This window comes from Camelus bactrianus, chromosome 8, assembly GCF_048773025.1.
Source record: "Camelus bactrianus isolate YW-2024 breed Bactrian camel chromosome 8, ASM4877302v1, whole genome shotgun sequence".
Taxonomy (NCBI): Eukaryota; Metazoa; Chordata; class Mammalia; order Artiodactyla; family Camelidae; genus Camelus; species Camelus bactrianus.
Window position 1 is genome coordinate 84,959,353 of NC_133546.1, and position 21,041 is coordinate 84,980,393.

The following is a 21,041-nucleotide window of genomic DNA, read 5'->3' on the forward strand; positions in this document are numbered from 1 at the left end:
AATTCTGAAATCACTCTGGTTGCTTACAAATTTATAAAACACAATTACTTACAGGAAGAACAAAGCTATAGTCACTGCATGACAAAGGAATGCTGCTTAATAAATAAGTGAGGAGAAGAATTAAGTTTAATTCAAGGAAAGCAGCATTCTTAAAATATTTTGAATTGATTTGAGAAACAGGGATTTTATGATTATTTATTTAGTAGAGTTTATATAGACATTTATGTGTGTGTGTGTATCCTTCATCTCTGTATCAATTCAAATAAGATTTTGCCAAAAAAATAAACTTTAGAGCAAAAAATACCAATCAAAAAGAAAGAAAAGAAGAGGGAAGGAAAGCAGGAAGGCAATTTAACATCAAAAAATTTCATCATTATTTAGAGTAAAGATCTATATCAACTAAACATGTGTATTGTGACCTCCACATTCCACTAAAACTTATGCCATTTACCTATAAATATAAGCTTTTATTTGCTTCTACAATAAATAATACATAAATTTAATGAAACTGCAGCTCAAAAGAAGGAAATAACATTAGAAATTCAGTCATCCAGTGCAGTTGCTAAAGTATGGGTATGACCTGACTCTTAGCAATCAGAGAACAACCAAGAAAATGTGCCAAACTGTTGGATACCCAGATCTGTTCCCAGGGCAGGGAAATAGGCATATCAACATAAGTAAAAGAATATACCATGTTTAAAGCTTAATTATAATGCAAAATAGATATTTATCTATATCTATTTCAAAATGTTAAATTTAAAAGTGGACCAGAAAAAAATATAAACAAAATTACTTCTCTAGAGAAAACAAAGAATAGCCTTGTCTTCTTCTATTAAAGACTGACTAGCCACAATATATTATGGAAATAGCTATAAAGCTTTGAGGAAAATATTATAATTCTATAATTGTGTTACCACTAAGGTTGTTATGTTTGTAGTTAAGCCAAAGTAATACTAAGACATTCAAAGAATCAGAAGGAATGGTAACTATATATTTATCCTAAAAAAATAATAGTAAGTACTAAGAAAAGGATACATTTTTTAAAATGTAAGAAGTAAGACAAGATTATATAAATGCTATGTTAAAGGGTATTGAATCTACAGGTAGACAAAGTGAGGATCACGTCTATTTTGAAAATATTTCAAAATAAATGCCAATAAATAAAAATAATTCTTAAAATGATATTTCAGTCTAACTTGTTTGATTTTGTAAATGCATGTTACTTTATATCAATTTACATTATTGATTATTATATGGTTAATAACACATATACAATTAAAAGAAAATGTATAAAAATGTTGAGATAGCAAAAATAACTTTCTTTTCTAATATTTACAAATAAAAGATTTAACAGTGAATTTTTATCAATCATAAGTCTTTATATTTTCAAGTAAAATATAAAATTATAATGGAGAAAAAAGTAATCAAAAATAATTCAAATAAAAATGTTAAGGAGAATAATCATTTATACCATTTGCCATCTACCTCTGCTTGCTACTGTAACCAATCACAAGCCACTGTAACCGCTGACCTCCAACACTCCCTGAAAGTTCACGGTGGAGATTAGGAATGGGGCACTTTGTGCTGTGGGAAAACTGACAAAATAGAGATTCAGATAGATGTTTTCAGGAGAAAATTTTATGAGCCCCAATTCTTGCATCTTCTTATATCTAGAAGAGCACTAAATTCATTAACAGTGATGTCTGCTCCTCATAACTGGCAAAAGAACTCAATGTGTGTTTGACTGCACATACTCCCCTTCACTAAAATTACATATATAATACTGAGTTTCCCCCTGCCTCTTCAGAAAAGTTCCTCAGAGCCACCTGAGGTGCTGTCTCCTAGATTATAGTCCTCATTTAGCCCCAAATAAAACTTAACCCACAACTCTTACGTTATACAATTTTATTTCAGTAAACAGCATGTATATTAAAATTGTTCAAAACATTGATGTCACAATTGATGAAAAGTTACCTCTGCCTATATAATTTCGAATTGAAATAAAAAAAAAAAAAACTGGGCCACCGTGATAATGAATCTGCGTAAGGAGAGACATTTTCATCATGATGAATGGAAGATAAATCACTCTAAGCTTAAAACTATGCATCTGGACAAATTGGCAGTTGTGAGAGTGATAGCCAAATATACTTCTAGAAATAAAAAGGATGCCAAAAAATTTACACCCAGACATCTTCACAGAGAGAATTGCTGGAGGATGTACTTCAGCCCAGTCTGCTTGATGATCCACGAACTGGTCCAACACAGAGGGGAAGGAGAGACCATAGGAAGAAGCAGAGCACTGCAATTTAGTGGGTGGCAGGTCTTATCAGCAAGATAACTTACTTATGAGACTTGTCTTGAGCAGCCACAAGAGTCTCCTCGCAACCCCACCAGAATCTTAAAAGTTTACATAGAAGCCTTAAAATACTGTCCAGGTAGTCTTGGCAACAAGCACATTACTGTCACAAGGCTGAGTACTTGGTGGGGCTTCTTCAGAGAAGGCAAGTGAAACACATTCCAGCAGTCATGTCCTCTTGATGATCCCTTCAAGACTGATCCATATCAGGTATAAGAAGTGGGGAAAAAGAAGAAAAGGAAAACAGAGTTAATGACTTCTTGGATATGTAAAACATTTTAAAATTTCTGTGCAAAATTTATGATTACAATATTGAGTATATTTTTAATGATTCCGTTCTGGAAGTCTCTATATCAAAGATTAAATTTAGTTAATTATGGGCTTGTGAGTAATATTTTTTCTGTCTCTAAATTTCATAACCTATATTATTCACTAAAGATTTTTGAGAATTTAATTACAAAGTTAAAGTCGTTTCAAATGCATAAATAAAGAGATATTAGAATGGTTATTTTAATAGAAAAATGCCAGTGTGAAGCATTAAAAACAATGTAACAGCATCAGTAAAGCTGAGTAATTATATTTCTTATGGTTTTCACAAATAAAAATTTACTTTGTTATTAATTATATTTAAACTCTTTTAAAACCATAAGGGATTCTCAATATAGAATGTCTAATGTTCATAGAGCAAAATTGTGTGCATAATTTGATTCTAGCACAAAAACATTCATATATATAACATACACACACATAACTAATACCCAGGAATTACATGCAAAAAAATGTTTAATTATTTGTTACATTACAGTAAGATTTGATTATATTTTTTTCTTTGCATTTCTAAATTATGAAACATTTGATACATACAGGTTATGATTATAAAATATATATCCATTACTCTACCACCCAAACTGAGAAATAAAACATGACATTTCCAATATATTTACCCTTGCTCTTTTATGTTGCTTAAATCTAAAACTGATATAACTACTTTTTATAGTAATAGGTATTTCTTTCTGGTGTTTCTTTTTCCATATTTTATTTTCAATAATTTTTGTAGCATGTTTAAGTGTTCCTCTTGCAAATATCATAGAGATTCCCCCCAAATATCTGAGAATCTATGCATTTTAATGTCTTTTAATAGGAAAATTGACTCAATTTAGGCTTATCCATATGTATTATTGACTAATTTATTTATGATTGTCTATTTTGTTTTCCACATAAAACTTTGTTCATTTATTTTCATTTTTTTGTGTGACTTTCTTTTGTTTTTCCTTCAGATGTATTTTTCAGGCATTAAACCCCTCATTCTTTATATCACTGAAGATAACTTCATTTATTTCATACTTGTATAATATTTTGGCTATTTCTAGTATATAAAATTCAGGATGACTTTTCTACAAAACATAAATTTCAAGAAGCTGTCTTCTTTAATCCAGTTTTGCCAATATTATATAAAAAACAACCTGTTTGTTGTTTTTTCCTGATAGTTATTATTCTGTAGTTAAACTTTTTCTAATTATATATTTTTATGTATTTTCTACTTTATATCAAGAAACTAGTCATTTTAACTGGTTTTTATATTATAGGTACATTATGGTATTTTGCTCCATCTTTGGAAATTTGGTTCTGTTATTTAAAGGATTATCTAGTCCATATTTTGACTTTGTTCACTTTTCTTTTTGATAAAGCACCAAAGGCATGATCAACGAAAGGAATAATTTCAAAGTTGAACTTTTAAAAAAATCACAATTTGTTTTCTTTGCAAAAGACATTGTCAAAAGGATGATAAGACATGCCACAGATTGGGAGGATGTATTTGCAAAAAATATATCTGATAAAAGACTATTAGCCAAAATATACAAAGAATTCTAAAAAGCTCAACAATAGAACATTAAACAACCTGATTTAAAAAATGAGCAATTTACCTGAGCAGACACCCCACCAAAGAAGATAACAGATAGCAAGCAAACATATGAAAATATGTTCAGCATTATATGTCATTAGGAAACTAAAAATTAAAACAAGAAGTTACTACTACATACCTATTAGACTAACCAAATCTAGAACACTGACAACACCAAACATCCTGCCAAGATGTAGAGCAACAGGAACTCTTATTTATTGCTGATGGAAATACAAAATGATTAAAACAGTTTGGAAGATAGTTTGGCAGTTTCTTACAGAACTAAATGTGCTCTTACCATAAAATCCTTCAAGTCAACTCTTTGCAGTTTACATAAAGGAGCTGAAAACTATGTCCACATGAAAACCTACACAAGGATATTTACATCAGGTTTGTTTGTAATTATCAAAACATGGAAGCAACAAAAATATCCTTCAGTAGGAGAATGGATAAACCATAGTACAATCAGACAATGGATTATTATTCAGTGCTGAAAAGAAATGAGCTATTAAGCCATAGAAAGATAATATAGATCCTTAAATGTATAATGATAAGTGAAAGAAGCCAATCTACAAAGGCTATGTATTATATGGTTCCAACCTCATGATATTCTGGAAAAAACAATACTATGGAGATAATAAAAAGATGAAAAATTGCTAAGTGTTATGAGAAAGGGAAGATTGATTAGGTAAAGCACAGAGGATTTTTAGGGCAGTGAAACAATTGTGTGTGGTACTGTAATAATGGATAAATACCATTGTACACTTGTCCAGACATATAGAGTATTCAACACCAAAAGTGAGTCCAAAGGTAATTATGAGTGATTATAATGTGCCAGTGTAGATAAATATATATTTATATATGCTGCTGGGTCCTACAGATCCCAGGACATGGGCTTCCTCTGGGAAGAATGATTGTGGCATCAGGGTCTTGGTCCTCTCATATATGTAGATATAGGGTAGACTGATAAAAAGAATGTCGGGATATTGAGAAACTCAAAATTAAAGTGAGAGGATTTACAGTAATAAAAACAAACAAATCCCTTGAAACTTTCTAGATTAATTAGACAAAAAAAGTATAGAGAGGATTTTCTTATAGAGTTTCCAACTTTTGTCTAACAATTTGTACACCTCACAGAATATATATTTTTAAAGGTACATATAAAAATGACAAAAAGTAACTATGTAGTAAGTCAGAAAGGAAGTGTCCACAAATTTCATAAGGCTAAAGTTGTACTATTTTCACAAAAATAAATAAGATAAAATTTAAACAACAAAAGTGGATAATTGTCTGGCTAACTGAAATTTATGAACCTTCTTTTTGAAATTAACTAAACCATGTACTTTATTATTAAAGCCCCTAATGTGCTTTTATTTTTATCCTATTTACCTCTCTTTCTTCACTATGGAGGTATCCTGAGATTTTAAAATGCATTCTCCTGCTTTTCTTTATAATTTCTTGAACACACATATATATCAATAAAATGATATCATTTAGTTTAAGTTGCCATTTATATTTATTAAATGTTATATTTTTGTTCAATTTCCCCCGAAACATTCACTTTACTACAATTTTTATATTTAGAATTATTAGTTTTTATAAAACTGAAATTTTTAGAATGCAACTTAGAAATTACTCCATTAATCCATTTTCCAAAAAGTGGATATTTGAGTTATTTACAATGTTTGATTACTATAAGCAATGATGTTATGAACATACTTGTATATTTATCTTGGTGAACACAGAACACATGCAGAAGGTTGAAGGTAACTTAGGAAAAAAATTGCTGGAGTTCGTGTGTGTACACCTTTAATTTATAAGGATATTATAATTTTCTGAAGTTAATGTAATAGAGGAGAACAAATCTGACTCTATATTAGATCTGTTCCTTTTGTTTTGACCACTGTGCCCTGTTTCCTAGGCTTAGTCTTGCTAGCTCTGCACTCACATAAAGATAAGAAGCTGCAGAATAGAGAATAACACTTGTTTGTTGGAGGTTTACAGGGACACCATGAACTGACCCACATGGACAGCTGGAAGAACAAAGAATTTCTACAGCAAGAAGTTTGCAACAACCAACCATACACCCTCCCTTGTTTTTGTTGTTTGTTTTTTGTTTCTGTTTTTGTTTTTGTTTTGTATAAAAGAAGCCTGTATTGTGACTGGATCTGGATGGTTCTCCAAGACATTAGTCAGCCATCCTCTCGGTCTGCCAGCTTTCCAAATAAAGTCGCTATTCCTTGCCCCAACACCACATCTCTTGTACTTAAAGTTTAAAGTTTAAACTTAAAGTTTCACATTTGTGTGTTTTTCTATCTTTTCTGCTAAGTGTTACTGGCTAATATTTATGGCTGGAATTTACACTCACCTAATTTTCTTCAAGAATAACTTGACTATTATTGGCTGTGTCTTTTTCCATATAAATTTTAGAGTAAGTTTGTTGAGTACCATTCAAACCTCTGCCAGAATTTAATCATAGAGATTAAATCTGAATCACTTTGGTAAGATTTTATATGGTTAAGATATTGGCTTTCCATATTCATGAAGAAGCTATATTTATCCAGTTACTTTTGTATCTTTAATGCATTTCCACACAGTCATATTTTTTTTCGGATGGCATGCAAGACTTTTATTTGGTGAATTTCTTTTCTTCATATTTTTCTGTGGTTAAAATTGTATGTGTTTATTGCATTTCAAACATTTTGTTTCTAGGCATAGAAATACACCTGATACTTAGTCTCTGAAAACTACTCTTTTTATACCTATCTTTTTGGTTTTTTTAACATAAACAGTTTAGATTACTTCATTCAGATTCTAGTAAATAATACACTTGATTCTGTTTCTTACTAAGGTCTTAAGTACCTCCCTTACAATGATGAATGGAAGAGGTCATAGAGGTTATTGTTAACTTGTTTCTAATTTTGAAGTTAATGTTTTTACCTTTTTTGTATTCATCACAATAGTTTACTTTGTTGTTGTTTTTTTTTTCAGGTATTCTTTGTCAGAATAAAGAAGTTCTTTCATTTCTTGTTTTCTAAGAGCTTTTTATTAGGACCAGTATTGGACTTTAATCACGTATTTTCTCTGCATCTTCTGAAATGATCAATTGCTTTTCCCCTTGTAGTTTTGTAATCTATTAATGTGCCATACTACATTAATTTATTGTATACAGGCAAACTAATTTGCATTGTTGGAATAATCCCATTTATTTTTACAGGTCAATTTTGCCTACAGATTTATATTTTTCTACTGTATTTACCTATTTTTGTTCTGTTATTTTGTGTGATAGTAAATATGAGACAGTTTACACTTTAAGAGTTAAATATGCAATGCTGAATCTCGCTTTTTTCATAAGGCGTACATGAGCTCAAACTATTTAAATTTTGAGTTGTGAACAAGTCACATTTAGTCAACCTGAGGTGAAAGAGTCACGGTGAAAAAACGCCCACTATAAAAGTATGTAGAGTGAACGCTAGGGCCTTGCTTCACCTAATCCACACAACTGGATGTTTACATTTGCTTTTCTCACAGGAGGGTACGTCCTTCTTTCAATTTTATATTTACATATAATGTGCTGAAAGAAGCATTTTCTTGTCAGAGATTTTACAGCTACTAATAATTTAATCTAGTTTTTAAAAGGTCCATGTCAAAGTGTACCAAATAACTGCTTCCAGAGATTTGAGGTGTGACTATAATCACTGAAAATACAGTTAATTTATGCCAGATGGCTTTCTATTATTAATGTACATGTGTACATGAAAAGGTTGTTTTAGTAAATTTAGTAACTTATACAAGGACTAACAATACAAAGGTCCCTAAACATTTAACTTTTCATTAGTAATATATTTATGTGTGATCATTGAGTCACATAATACTATTTATTGCTCATACATGATATACCAACATCATGAAAGACATAGCTCTAAGGACTAGAGGTGTATAATATAAAATAAGAGTGTGCTTTATTTTAAGGAGTTAACAATTGCATATTAATGGCTTTAAGTCTAGCACATATTTCTTTCTCTTAGTGTCCTTGAATTTTTATATTTATGTTGCCTATTTGTCATTTTTTGAGCCAACTCAGATGAAACACAAACACAACTCTAAAAAATTACCTAAACACGCTGACACAACTTTTTTTTTTAAATCAAGAAGCAACTCCATCACTGTCTTCCATGTTTATGTAAGCTGGTTAACTACACAGGGAGCTTACAGGGCCTTCCGAGGAGAATAATTTGCCTATACTTTGATGATCACTTAAGAAATTGTCATGGATACATTTGGCAGAATAGAATCATTCATATTATTACATTTATACCATTGATGTTTTCACTGTTTCTGCCTTTGTTGCTTGGTTCTTAAATTATAGTTAAATAATGATGAAGCCTCTGTTTCCTTAAAACAGAGGACACATATATATACTCTTGTAAATATTTTTAAATACAAGATCTAAAAAGAAAAACAGATCTGTTATTGCAATCATTATAAACCACAGATTCATTTGTGTCTGTCAGCTATGGGTCTGCAACAAAACATCCCAAAGCTTAGAGGCTTATAAAGCTAAGTATTCTTATGCACTGACTAATTGTTCATCTGGGGTTCTACCTCAAACTGCTGACCCACTGGGCCAGCTCTGCTGAGAACTCTGATGCCCTCACTTAGGTTTAGTTCCAGGACATGGGTTCAGTTCAGGTCTAAACTTAAGTGCCTTTGAATTGTTTGAGGCCAATCAGTCTACTCAGCATGTCCTCATGGTAGAGGTAGAGTACAAGACAGAAAGCCCAGTGCATAAGCACATTTCAAGCCTTGGCTTGCATCACGTCATATCTGCTGATAGCCTACGGGCCAAAGCAAGTTACAAGTTCAAGCCCAAAAGTAGGAGAAGATAAATACTCCTCATGTGGAAATAGAATGCCAAAGGATATTTTAATACACACCATAACCTTCTCTGAATTCCACTCAAAAGTTCCCCACTGAAAATTAGAAGCTTAAGTTAATTATAATGGTTAGTAATTTAAGAAAAGATCCTTTTGAGAAAAAGGTCTCTATATTAACACTTTCTATATCACTAACATTTAACACAGTGCTGGTCACGTATTAGGCACTCTCTAAATGTTTACTGGCTAGCTGACTGGGTGACTTGGTGTAAGACATCAATATAATAATGTCCAACTAAAAGAAAGTTACATTACTGTACCAAGAACTGGATTGTCTTTCCCACACAGTTTTTAAAAAATATGCATATAAAATATAATATACACTATAATTCACTCAATTCACAATATGAAACACAACAATGAAGGTAATATTCCCACTGGATATTCCCCATTGACATTCTCTAATGTATTAACTCTCCTGGAAGGAGTTGCATTAATTATTAGATATTTAATTAGATTTTCACTAATGGTGTAAACACAATATGAAAATTCACTTTGATTTGCATTGTCATTTAGAATTACTAATCAACTGAGAGGTATGAACAATCATGGCAGGAGACTGAAACTTCAGCATTGAGGGGTTTTTAAAATATGCTTGGCATCATTAGATGAACATATAGTCTCAATTACAGAATGTGAAATTCCATTAAATTATCCCATATGAGCCAATGCCCAGAGGACCATTTCTGATCAGGGTAGAATAACTCATTTTTGAGGACCTTAGGATGGAAAATTTCATATTTTAATGAAAAGTCACATCATGAATACTCTTTATTCCTTCACTGTAAAAGGCAGGAACTGTTATTCCCCTTCACTAAGAATAACAGTAGCTTGAAAAAATAAACAGATTTTGGATTTAAAAACTAGAAAAACTCTGTAATTTTTACTTATTTTGCCAGTGTTTTTCTTTAGAATTATTAATAGTAAAAATCACAAAGTCACTTGGGATCTATGTCCCACCCCTTGTTTTTAGTATTGGCTAAACGAGCTAACCCTGCCAATAACACATACCTTTGCCCACAACAGGCATGTGTGTGTGTGCCCCCACATGCACAACACAATGTATCCACACATCCTCCTTACTACTATTTATTGTAGTATAAAATCTCCTAAGTTTAGGACCAAAGTCATTGTTTTGAACTCTATGTCTCTGATGAAAACACAGAAATGAATTCTTCACTGCCTCTCCTATGAAACAGTCATTGTCAAATACTTGCACTGCTCTGTAACTACTGACTACATGTCTTTCACTATCTTAATAAGACCACATACTCCCAACATCAGGCACTGTGGTTTGAACCTCAGTCTATATACCATGTACATAACAAGGCCTAGCCCAGATTTGTTAAAATCTGTTTTCTGCAATAGGGCCATAGGTTTGATTGGGATAGTATCTTGCAAGGTCTCCTTTGATTTTTGTTTAAAATGAATTTCTAATTCCTCAGTTGTTTTAGTTATGATTAGGTTTGCAAATCCAAATGAATTTGGAACAAACCATAATCAACATTTGTATGACTGAATCATAGAAATATGTGCACAATTGGTAACATATATACCAATTGGTGGTTGGTGTAAGTAGTCAGTTGTATTACAAAAAGCAATAATAAAATAAAGCAGGCACATGAAAATTTCAGTAACTTATACAAAAAGTTTATTTATGATCTATATAATTTTTCTTACTTTATCTGGGTAATTTTCTTTTTTTATCTATCAAATGATAGGATTAAGAAAGATAATTTTGAAAGTTCTCTTCATTTCCAAGAAAAATATAGTAGAACTTTAAAAATCTATACATTAATGGCATTTGCATTTATTTATACACAGTTCCTATGTGTTTCTGGCCAGAAGTAGAAATTACCAGCTTAAATGTGTGTTGGTCTCCACTGTTCATTAGCTAAAATTGAAGTAAATAAATATTAAAAATCATAACGATTAAAAACTCAAAGCACTGAATTTCCTTCCAACTAATTTTATCAGAGCAGCAGTTACATAAAATTCAAATCTGTATTTATAATTTTCTTGGTAGTACAAGAACTTCAGAATTCCATGTAATAGATTTTGTAAGCTATCCACCTCTTTGTCTGTATGTGTCATGAACATTAAATTATTAATGTATTATCTTATAAGTCACAAGTAAGGATTTAGTTAACAGATGATTATTGAATTTTTTATGTAAATTGTGCATACTGCACTGTAAAAATTTGAAATCTACAATCATAGACTATAGAACAAGCAGATACACACAAGACAAGTTAAGCCCACACTGTTTCAAGAGGCTTCTATTTTTAAAATGTATGAAATATTTATTTTCACAGATTGATGTGTTTAGGCAAATCATTTTAAAATATGTTGTCACAATTACTTTGAAACAACAATTTTTATCATTATTGTAATTTTCAGTGTATATTCACATGTGATTCCAACAACTATGACACTGAGTTGCTGAAGCAAAATCAAACATTTTAGAAATAAAGAAATTAAAGGACAGGAAAATTAATTGACTTGCAGCAATTTTTTTATACTGTCATCTTGGCTAAGCTAGAATAGTTTACAAGAATCCCCTATCCTGTATGATAGTTTGTTAACTGGCCCAAATAAGAAATTCTTTTTACAAATTTTGGAAGGGGAAAATAAAGCAGCTCATCTGAAATCTGTTAATTTAGAGGTACGAGTAACAAAGAGATACATGTGGATTCTAGCTAGTTCTTGCTGTCTTTGGCTCCACACCCACATCATCTTCCCAAATGAAAATCTTGCTGACCAAGAGCCACTGAGACCCAACAGATATGTGGAGACAGCAGCTTTCCATAATCTTTTGCACCAGGTCTCCTTTGCAGACCCACTTGGGCAGCCCAAACTGCTTTACTTCAAAGGGTTGGTTATTGTCTTTTCCATGAGCCTCCAATTCTCCCTTTTAGAAATTTATGACCCCAGCAATACACACAATTTGGGGAAGTGCTATCACATATCTAACCCCTTTTCACATAATACTCATACTTGTTTTCATTTTCAGATTGAATCTGACTGAGACATAACTTCGATGAGATCACACTGCTATTAAACGTCAGTATTGAAAATCAAATATTTCATACTATTTCTCAATCTTGAAAGAAAGAGTATTTCCAAAAAAAAAAAAAAAAAGAGGAGTTGTTAAGGTATGTATTTACTAAAAAAAGAAGTTGGGAGCAAGGAATAAGAGGTTTCAAGAGAGATAGAAGTGAGAAAAAAGGAGATAATCTAGCAGGAGAGAATGATTCATGCTTAAGAATGTTTTCATGGTAGCCAATGCTAACTACCAGGTGGCTGGTTATATCAGGAAATACAGGTGTAATTGATAACATGGAAAACTTTCAAAGCTTCATGCCCTTAACTTTCATTGAAGATGAAAATGTCCTGATTTTGTATATAGGCTAAATGTCCTCATATATTTGTGTGTGTGGATTTAATCCAAATTTCAGTGGATTAAACAACAAAGATTTAGAATTTACTCTAGCAAAGTCTGTATCCAGATAAGAAGCAAGATGAACTGTCCCACAACCAGCAACTCAGTGATTCAGAATACAAGGAAAGTACCACCATCTTGAAGCAACATCATATGGAGCTTACTGCCTCCTGCTGGGCATCTCAGAAAAAGAGGCACCTGCAGAGCCATTGCTGGTTTTTCCTTGCTTTGTGCCAAAACTTATACATGTAAATTTGACTCATGGCCATTGGACAAAGCTAATCACATGACCTTAATGATCTTCAAGTGGATAAATAATGTAGTCTTGCTGGTGCACAGAAAGGATACTGATGAACACTGATAATATTCTTTCCATAAAGCTTAATATTTGAAATAATTGACTTTTTGGCATAGGGCTTTATGATATTGGTCATATTAGTTAAATTATCTTTTCCTCAATTTTCTCATTAATAAAATGGAAGGCAGTAATATTCCCCTATTAGAACAATTAGGGAATCAAATGCAGGCATATAACACTCAATAATATTAGACATTATCAAAATCATCATTATCATCATCATCATTCTCTATATCTCTAGTCTTTGACAACATGTATCACTAAGGCTGATAGATTTTGACAAAAAAAATAAAATATTAGAGCTGGAAAGAATTTTAGAAATTACCTACTCTGATCCTGTCCTTTCATTTATGAGAAAAGAGATGTCCATCATTTAAGTGACCTACCTGGGCCCAAATCTCCTTAACAGCAAAATTGGAAACAGATGTCTAAGTCCAGTGTCCTTTGTTATGAAGATAGGGAAATTAGAACTTTCTATCAAGCATAGACTGAAGATATCCAACTCTTTCGTATACTGCTAAATCTGTTCCATGTTACCTTTGTTCATTTTACTCCATCAATTAATTGACATTTTGTAATTAATTAAAATCTTCCCAAAGGTGTCAGCTTAATGATTTTATAAGCATGGCAGAAATATGTTGATATAGTAAAGGCCTTATTGCCTGAGCAAATGCATTTTCCAATTTCTAAGATCTAGTCACCCAAGGAAATTTTGCTTACTGTGCTAAAAATTAGGGATTTTCATGGCGGGAAATGAACAAGAAAAAATTAAAAAGTTAAACTGTTAATAGGTCAGTTTACTTAAAATATTTAATTATTGAAAGAAAGTAGTATTTGACTTATACTGATACAAATGATTTTTTATTCTCCCATTTCCACCAAAAAAGAAAAAAGATGCTATTAGAATTGTATGGTTCAATAAAACCTTACAGAACACAAAATCAAGAATATAACTAAGATTCTTGCCATTATGAACTTTCTTTGGGGAAGAAATTTGTACCGTCTGGAAATATATGAATAAGACAGAAAAGGCCAGGTGACAAAAACACATTAAATTGCTTAATAAATGGATAAAACTTAAAATGTTAAATGCCAAAATGTCAAAATTCCACTTCAAGTTTAGGAATGCTATTTTGAAAGACTTTCCAAAGCATTTTACCACTGTTTCTATGAAATCAAAAATTTCTTTTTAATCAATCACTTACAGATGCATAAGAACCTCATTCAGACTCACAAAAAGACCAACCAAGAAATATGTTTGCTATATCCATGGCATGTTGCTGACACAATTGAGAAAAAAAGAGAGAGTGATGACTCTGTGTGTGTGTGTGTGTGTGTGTATGTGTATGCATGTTTTTGGGGTGGGGCAGGAGGTTTGAAGGTGAAGTAGACAGGGAAAAAAGAGGCTTTGTTTATGGTGTTTTAAACTTAACAGATAATAAAAACACTGATGTAAATTTATTTAAATCTGCAATGTTTCATCATTACAAAGAATGGAAATCAAAATGCATTAAGGTTAAAGAAACCTAGATGCTAAAAATAGAAAGATGTGTTGCATAAATGAACTGCATCTAAAAACTGTTATTCTCATTAATGTGTATTAAGAATCACAATTTCTGAATGACGGCCATTCTGACTGGTGTGAGGTGATACCTCATTGTAGTTTTGATTTGCATTTCTCTGATAATTAGTGATATTGAGCATTTTTTCATGTGCATATTGATCATTTGTATGTCTTCCTTCGAGAATTGCTTGTCTAGGTATTCTGCCCATTTTTGGATTGGGTTGTTTATTTTTTTTCTTATTGAGTCATATGAGTTGCTTATATATCCTGGAGATCAAGCCTTTGTCGGTTTCACTTGCAAAAATTTTCTCCCATTCCATAGGTTTTCTTCTTGTTTTATTTTTGGTTTCCTTTGCTGTGCAGAAGCTTGTAAGTTTCATTAGGTCCCATTTGTTTATTCTTGCTTTGATTTCTTCTAGGAGAAAATTTTTTAAATGTATGTCAGAAAATGTTTTGCCTATGTTTTCCTCTACGAGGTTTATTGTATCTTGTCTCATGATTAAGTCTTTAATCCATTTTGAGTTGATTTTTGTATATGGTGTAAGGGAGTATTCTAGCTTCATTGTTTTACATGCTGCTGTCCAGTTTTCCCAACACCATTTGCTGAAGAGACTGTCTTTATTCCAATGTATATTCTTGCCTCCTTTGTCAAAGATGAGTTGACCAAAAGTTTGTGGGTTCATTTCTGGGCTCTCTATTCTGTTCCATTGGTCTATATGTCTGTTTTGGTACCAATACCATGTGTCTTGATGACTGTAGCTCTATAGTATTGTCTGAAGTCTGGGAGAGTTATTCCTCCAGCCTCTTTCTTTCTCTTCAGTAATGCTTTAAACAAAAACAAACAAACAAACAAAAACAAAGCGTAAGTAAAGGACAGAAATAGACTCACAGACAGAGAATACAGACTTGTGGTTACCAGGGGGGTGGAGGGTGGGAAGGGATAGACTGGGATTTCAAAATTGTAGAATAGACAACACTGTATAGCACAGGGAAATATACACAAAATGTTATGATAACTCACAGAGAAAAAAATGTGACAATGAGTGTGTATATGTCCATGAATAACTGAAAAATTGTGCTAAACACTGGTAAAAATAAAAAATAAATAAATAAAAAAAGAATCACAATTTCAATTTATTTCTCAATTATTCCTGAGTTAAATGAAAAATAAAATTAAAAAGTCACAATACACTGTATTATATCTTACAGAACAGAATGGGTCTTTAAACAGAACAGCAATGATTTGGGGGAAGTACACAAGGCAGAAGTCAGAAAGGCTAGTTAGGAAAGTACTGAAGTTGACCAGGAGAGAATGTAAAGGGTTATAAAAAGGTGGATTTATTCAAGAATTATTAAGGAGATAGAATTGATGGGCTTATGTACTATTTAAAAGTAGGACATGAAGTTGGCAAATATAGATTGACCTTCATTCAAGATTCTTGCTGGAGTAACTGAGTCAAAGGAGTGACTTACAGCAATAGAGAGTGGGGAAGAGATAAGAAGATAGGGAAATGCACCAAGTGTACTGAATTCAATTTTAGATATGTTGGGTAGTCTGTGCCTGATTTTAGAAGACATATGCAATTTTGGTATATAAATGAGTACTAGTTTAAACCACAGCTTTTGATATTATTCCAAAACTGTATATAAAGGACGATCCTTAAGAAGACCAGCATTTTAGGCATTATAGGGGATGGTAAATCCAAATTTTTTAGAGACATAATAAAGATGAAAGAACCTGACAAGAATACTGGATTTGATAAAGAAAAGAAAAGGCTATGTATTAAACGATGAGGCCTGTATAATACCACAAACTAGATGGCTTAAGCAGCGATTTATTGATTAGGATGCTAAAAGTCTGAGATCTAGGTGTTAGTGGGGCTGATTCCTTTTAGGGTTTCTCCCCTAGTTTCTGGTGCTTTTCTGGCAGTCCTTAGCGTTCCTTGGTGTGAAGAAGCATTGCCCTGATCTCTACCTTCATTTCCACGTGGCATTCTCCCTGTGTCCATGTGTGTCCATGCTCTAATATTCCCTTTTCACAGGGACTCCGTTCGTATTAGGTTACAGCCCCACACTAGCCCACCATGATTTCATCTTCACTAATCACATCTTCAACAGCTCTATTCCATATAAGGTCACATTCTGAGGCAGCCAAGTTTTAGACTTCAGCATACAAATTATACAGGGACACAGTTCATTCTATAACAAAATTCTAGATCAATGGTAGAGTGCATGCTTAGTATACAGAGGATCCTGGGTTCAATCCCCAGTATCTTCATTTAAATAAACAAACAAACAAACAAATAATAAATAGATAGATAGATAGATAGATAGATAGATAGATAGATAGATAGATAGATACCTCCCCATCAAAACAAAATTTAAAAAATATGACCACAAGGAAAGTCATATTTACTAACCAGTTTCAATTGGTAGTAGAGGCTGATGTTGAAAATTATTTACTTAGTTTAAAAGATAAACAAGAGACAATAAATTTAAACTCATTTAAAAAGGCACTTGGATTTGAAGTGAAGGTCAAATATAAAGACACATTTAGAAGAGGGATTTTGATCTTGAATTAAATATGAGAAAAAAATAGATGTTCAATTTTTTATTTAATTTGGCCTACCTGAAATTTCTTTTGAGAAAGTAAACTGTGGAGATAGATCTGGGCTGCCTGGATCTATTTCTGGAAGTAACATGGTCTAGCAGAACGAGTAAGAGATTTGGAGTCACAAGATTCACTGTGTGGTTCTGAATCTGAAATCTAAAATGTGCAACTTTGAACATGTTTACTGACCTCTCGGACTCACTTCTCTTCAATTGTAGATAATAGCATTCCTGCACCAGAATGTTATGAAAATTAAATATTATTATGTTGTCTAAATGCACTTTTTATCAAAATATTATATGTGTATACTATTTTTTATATTGTCAGCATCATTTTATTCTGTCTTATGTTCCCTCATATTAAAATTATTTGTGGTAGCTATAAAGCTTTTATAAACATTTAGAAAATGCAGAATTTGACTTCCTCTGATTGCCAGAGCATAGGAAGGATTGTTAGAAACATAACCATATTTCCAAAATACTACATCTTTTTGTCTTAAAATACGAAAGGAATGTATTACTATAAAAATGTGTTGTATTGTGGCAATGGCAGAAACAAATCTTAAGAAAACTTTATGAACATCACTCAAGACACAGAATGTGCAAACCAAATGGCAGCAAAAACAGAAACATTTTTGAATTTAATAAAATAGTACAATTGCATTCTGGTGCATGGACATCAACCCACAGGAAATATTAATAGCTATTTTACTCACATTTATAATTCAATAAAATGTAATTTTATATCCTTTTTAATATCAGAAAACACTAATAAGATGGATTGATTAAATTAGATTTGAATAATGACAATATGTCATAGAGAAAATGGGAAACCACGTTGTTTCAATCACAAAAGCCCTCATTGTTTGCTTCCCCAAGCTAAAAGCAGATAGTGGCCTTTAAAGATTGATATGAAAATTTTGAAATTGTGAATTTTCTCATGTTAAAATGTTCTATTTTTTCTACACAGGGAATTAAAATGTGTTAAATTTGTATTCTATTTACCTGTAACATCAGGTTTTCTGACAGACTATAACACTGCATAATTTGTCCAAAAGTTTAATTGAATTAAACTAAATACCTAAGGAGATATATTATATATATCTATAATACTATTATATATATAATACTAAAAAGTAGCTTATTTTGGGGGGGTACACATTGTAAGAGGAGTAGTAATCTATCGTGTCATATTCCAGAGCATTCTGTGCCCACCATCCCCTCCAGCCATCCACAGGTAGTGTGATTGCCCTGATCACCTACTCCAATTACCTCGCAAGCATGCTGCATGTAAGAAGCATGACCTCAGTGTTTCACATACAAAAGGGAAACTTAAATCGTCTTAGTGCTGTGCTTAGACATTTACACTGAATCTGTCATTCTAGCCAGTGGCAGAATTCTCCAGTTGAGTATGCTATGGAGTTTCCTATTGAAACACTTATCTTCACCCAGCATCTTCATGATATGTATATGTTAGTGATCAAAATGCTCAAGTACACTTCTGCAAGAAAGTACATGTATTGAGGAACACATAAAAAAAGGAAGTACCCTCAAATCATTTGTCTTATTGATTGAGTATATTTACACCTTGTCTCTTTCCCAAAACAAGTGGAAACATTTCTTCTTCTACTTACCCTTTGAATGCAAATTACTAAGGATTTATCTCCTGGAAAATGGGAAGAATGTATTACTCACCTCTACAGTAAAGTGTATAGTATAATACACTATAGTATAATATAATATGTAGCATATATGTTGTAGCATGTATAACATAACATATTCTATATGTGGCATGTGTATGTGTGGTAAAGTTGTTCATGCTGGTTGTTGAAATACTTGTCATTTTCTCATTGTACTATGAGTGTCTGGGGTTCTGTAACACATCACAATTTGATCTATATTTTGTTCTCTTCTAAAGGAATTATCAGGACTAACACAGATCTTGATATGCATTAAGTCCGACCAACATTTACTCAATGAATAGCATCATCCAAATATATTTAAAATGAAATACAGCTACCTGTCCCATGCTCTAAGCACAAACTTAAAGGAACCAAAAATAATTATAACAATCACAAAACATCCTGAAGGCCTTCAGTGTCGAGGACTGAGCAGTGTCTAAAGTTTCTTTAGAACACACTTCAACTCTTTCACAATAGATCAATTTTGCTTTTGGCATCTGAGAAATATTTTCTCCTCTGAATGAGCAGCTGACTTACTGAGAGCAAGTGACGTTAGAGCAGAGGAAGGCAGGACACAAATTCTTACTCTTGATTCTGAAACTCACTTTTCTTTTCTGTGAGACAAGGGTTGAGAGTCATAAAACTACAGGTTTATAAGAGGATTTACACTGATTCTTTATTAAAGGAGATGTGGGCCAGACTGCCAGTTATCTATCATTCAATGTCCACTGCTCCTTTCCTGGGTAGAAATGATACTTGTACTTATCTGGGAACATTTCCCAGCATGACTTGTAGCTAGATTTAGTGACTAAATTGTAGTCAGTCACATATAAAAGTAAGTGTCACTTGTTCTTTGAGTACAATTTTAAAGGGTTTCAATGCCCTTCTTCATCCTTCTTCTTTTCAGCTGCCCCAGATACATATGCACTGGCTTGAGGACCAGCATATTGAAGGAACTTGAAAATGGAAGACCACCTCCACCCTACTGCCCTCTTCAACAGAAAAGCAATGGGACTGGTTCCTGACATTGTGCCCTGTGGAGCTGTCATTACAGCTTAATCAATCCACTCACCAGAGAACTCGACATATCACATCACACGTCTTAAGACTATTTAGGATGATGGCACACATTCCAAGCCATCTTTATGATTTCCTTTTTGGTGATCTCCTCCTGTTGAAAAGTAAAATGTCCTCCCAAAAGTTGTTTTCTGACGTTGGTTATTTTAAGTGTCCACTATCAGATTTCCATTCTCCCCTCTCTTTTCTCATGTTCTCCTCTGAATGGATATCCATCCCTTTGTCATCATTTTGTCTAGTTTTCTGATATCCTAACCATTCTCTTAATTTCCAGTTCCACCTCCTGTATACAAGGAACATTATTCTGGAAGACACTTCCCTGAAACCTGAGTTTCAACAGAAACTTGGGGGCAAGGGTTCTGCCCATACAGTGAGAACAAGCAATTATAACCTTAAGAGAGTATGGGAATTCTGATGTCACTACTCCGTGATTCTTTATTTTCAGTCAATAAATAACATGTACCTCTGATGATGGCTGTATGGTCAGGCAACTCAAGATGGCTTCTCTCTATACATCTCCTGCTTGACTGGTGCCTGCTTCACCTACACACAACTCATAAGACTGATCTTCCTTCATATTCACCCCAGGCCCCAGCTAATGACTGTTCTAGATTTAGATCAGAACTCACCACTATGCTTATCCAAGGGGTGGTGAGAGGCATGACCCTGTGCTGATTACCCTCGTAATCAATGAGCCAACCTGACATCAACTCCCATATGACTGGTAACCACTTCTTCCCCACCAGGAGCAAAGACTGCCATCATGTCCTGCCCTCCAGCTCCCACACATGGCAGGATGTTGCTCCAGGACTTTGCTTCAGATGTGTAAGATCACCCTAATCATTAAACTATTGATTATCTCTGTTGCTGACTCTGGGATCTTTCTCAGGTCTTGAAGCTGGGCAAGTACAGGGCTTGTAGACCTGCAGGGTGCAGTCCAGTGCTGACATAGCTAATTAATACCCTCACATAAAACACTTCATTTATATAAACATAATGTAACTAGTAGCCAAATTGGGTTCAAAAGAATGGAAATACATGGAGATCAGAAGCAACCTTAGCTCTAGGGTCCTCAGAAAGCCCAGATTCAGTGGGATATCATGGTACAGCAC

General features: G+C 32.9%; 1 long non-coding RNA gene across 1 annotated transcript in view; it reads left to right on the forward strand.

Moving 5' to 3' along the window:
- LOC141578411 (uncharacterized) overlaps positions 1–20,604 on the forward strand; it is a 46,295-nt gene extending 25,691 nt beyond the window's left edge. The window contains exons 2-3 of the long non-coding RNA XR_012508804.1: positions 12,210–12,351; positions 19,760–20,604. This is a non-coding gene — a long non-coding RNA (uncharacterized LOC141578411). The remainder of the gene's footprint in view (positions 1–12,209; positions 12,352–19,759) is intronic.
- Positions 20,605–21,041: the final 437 nt, after the last annotated feature.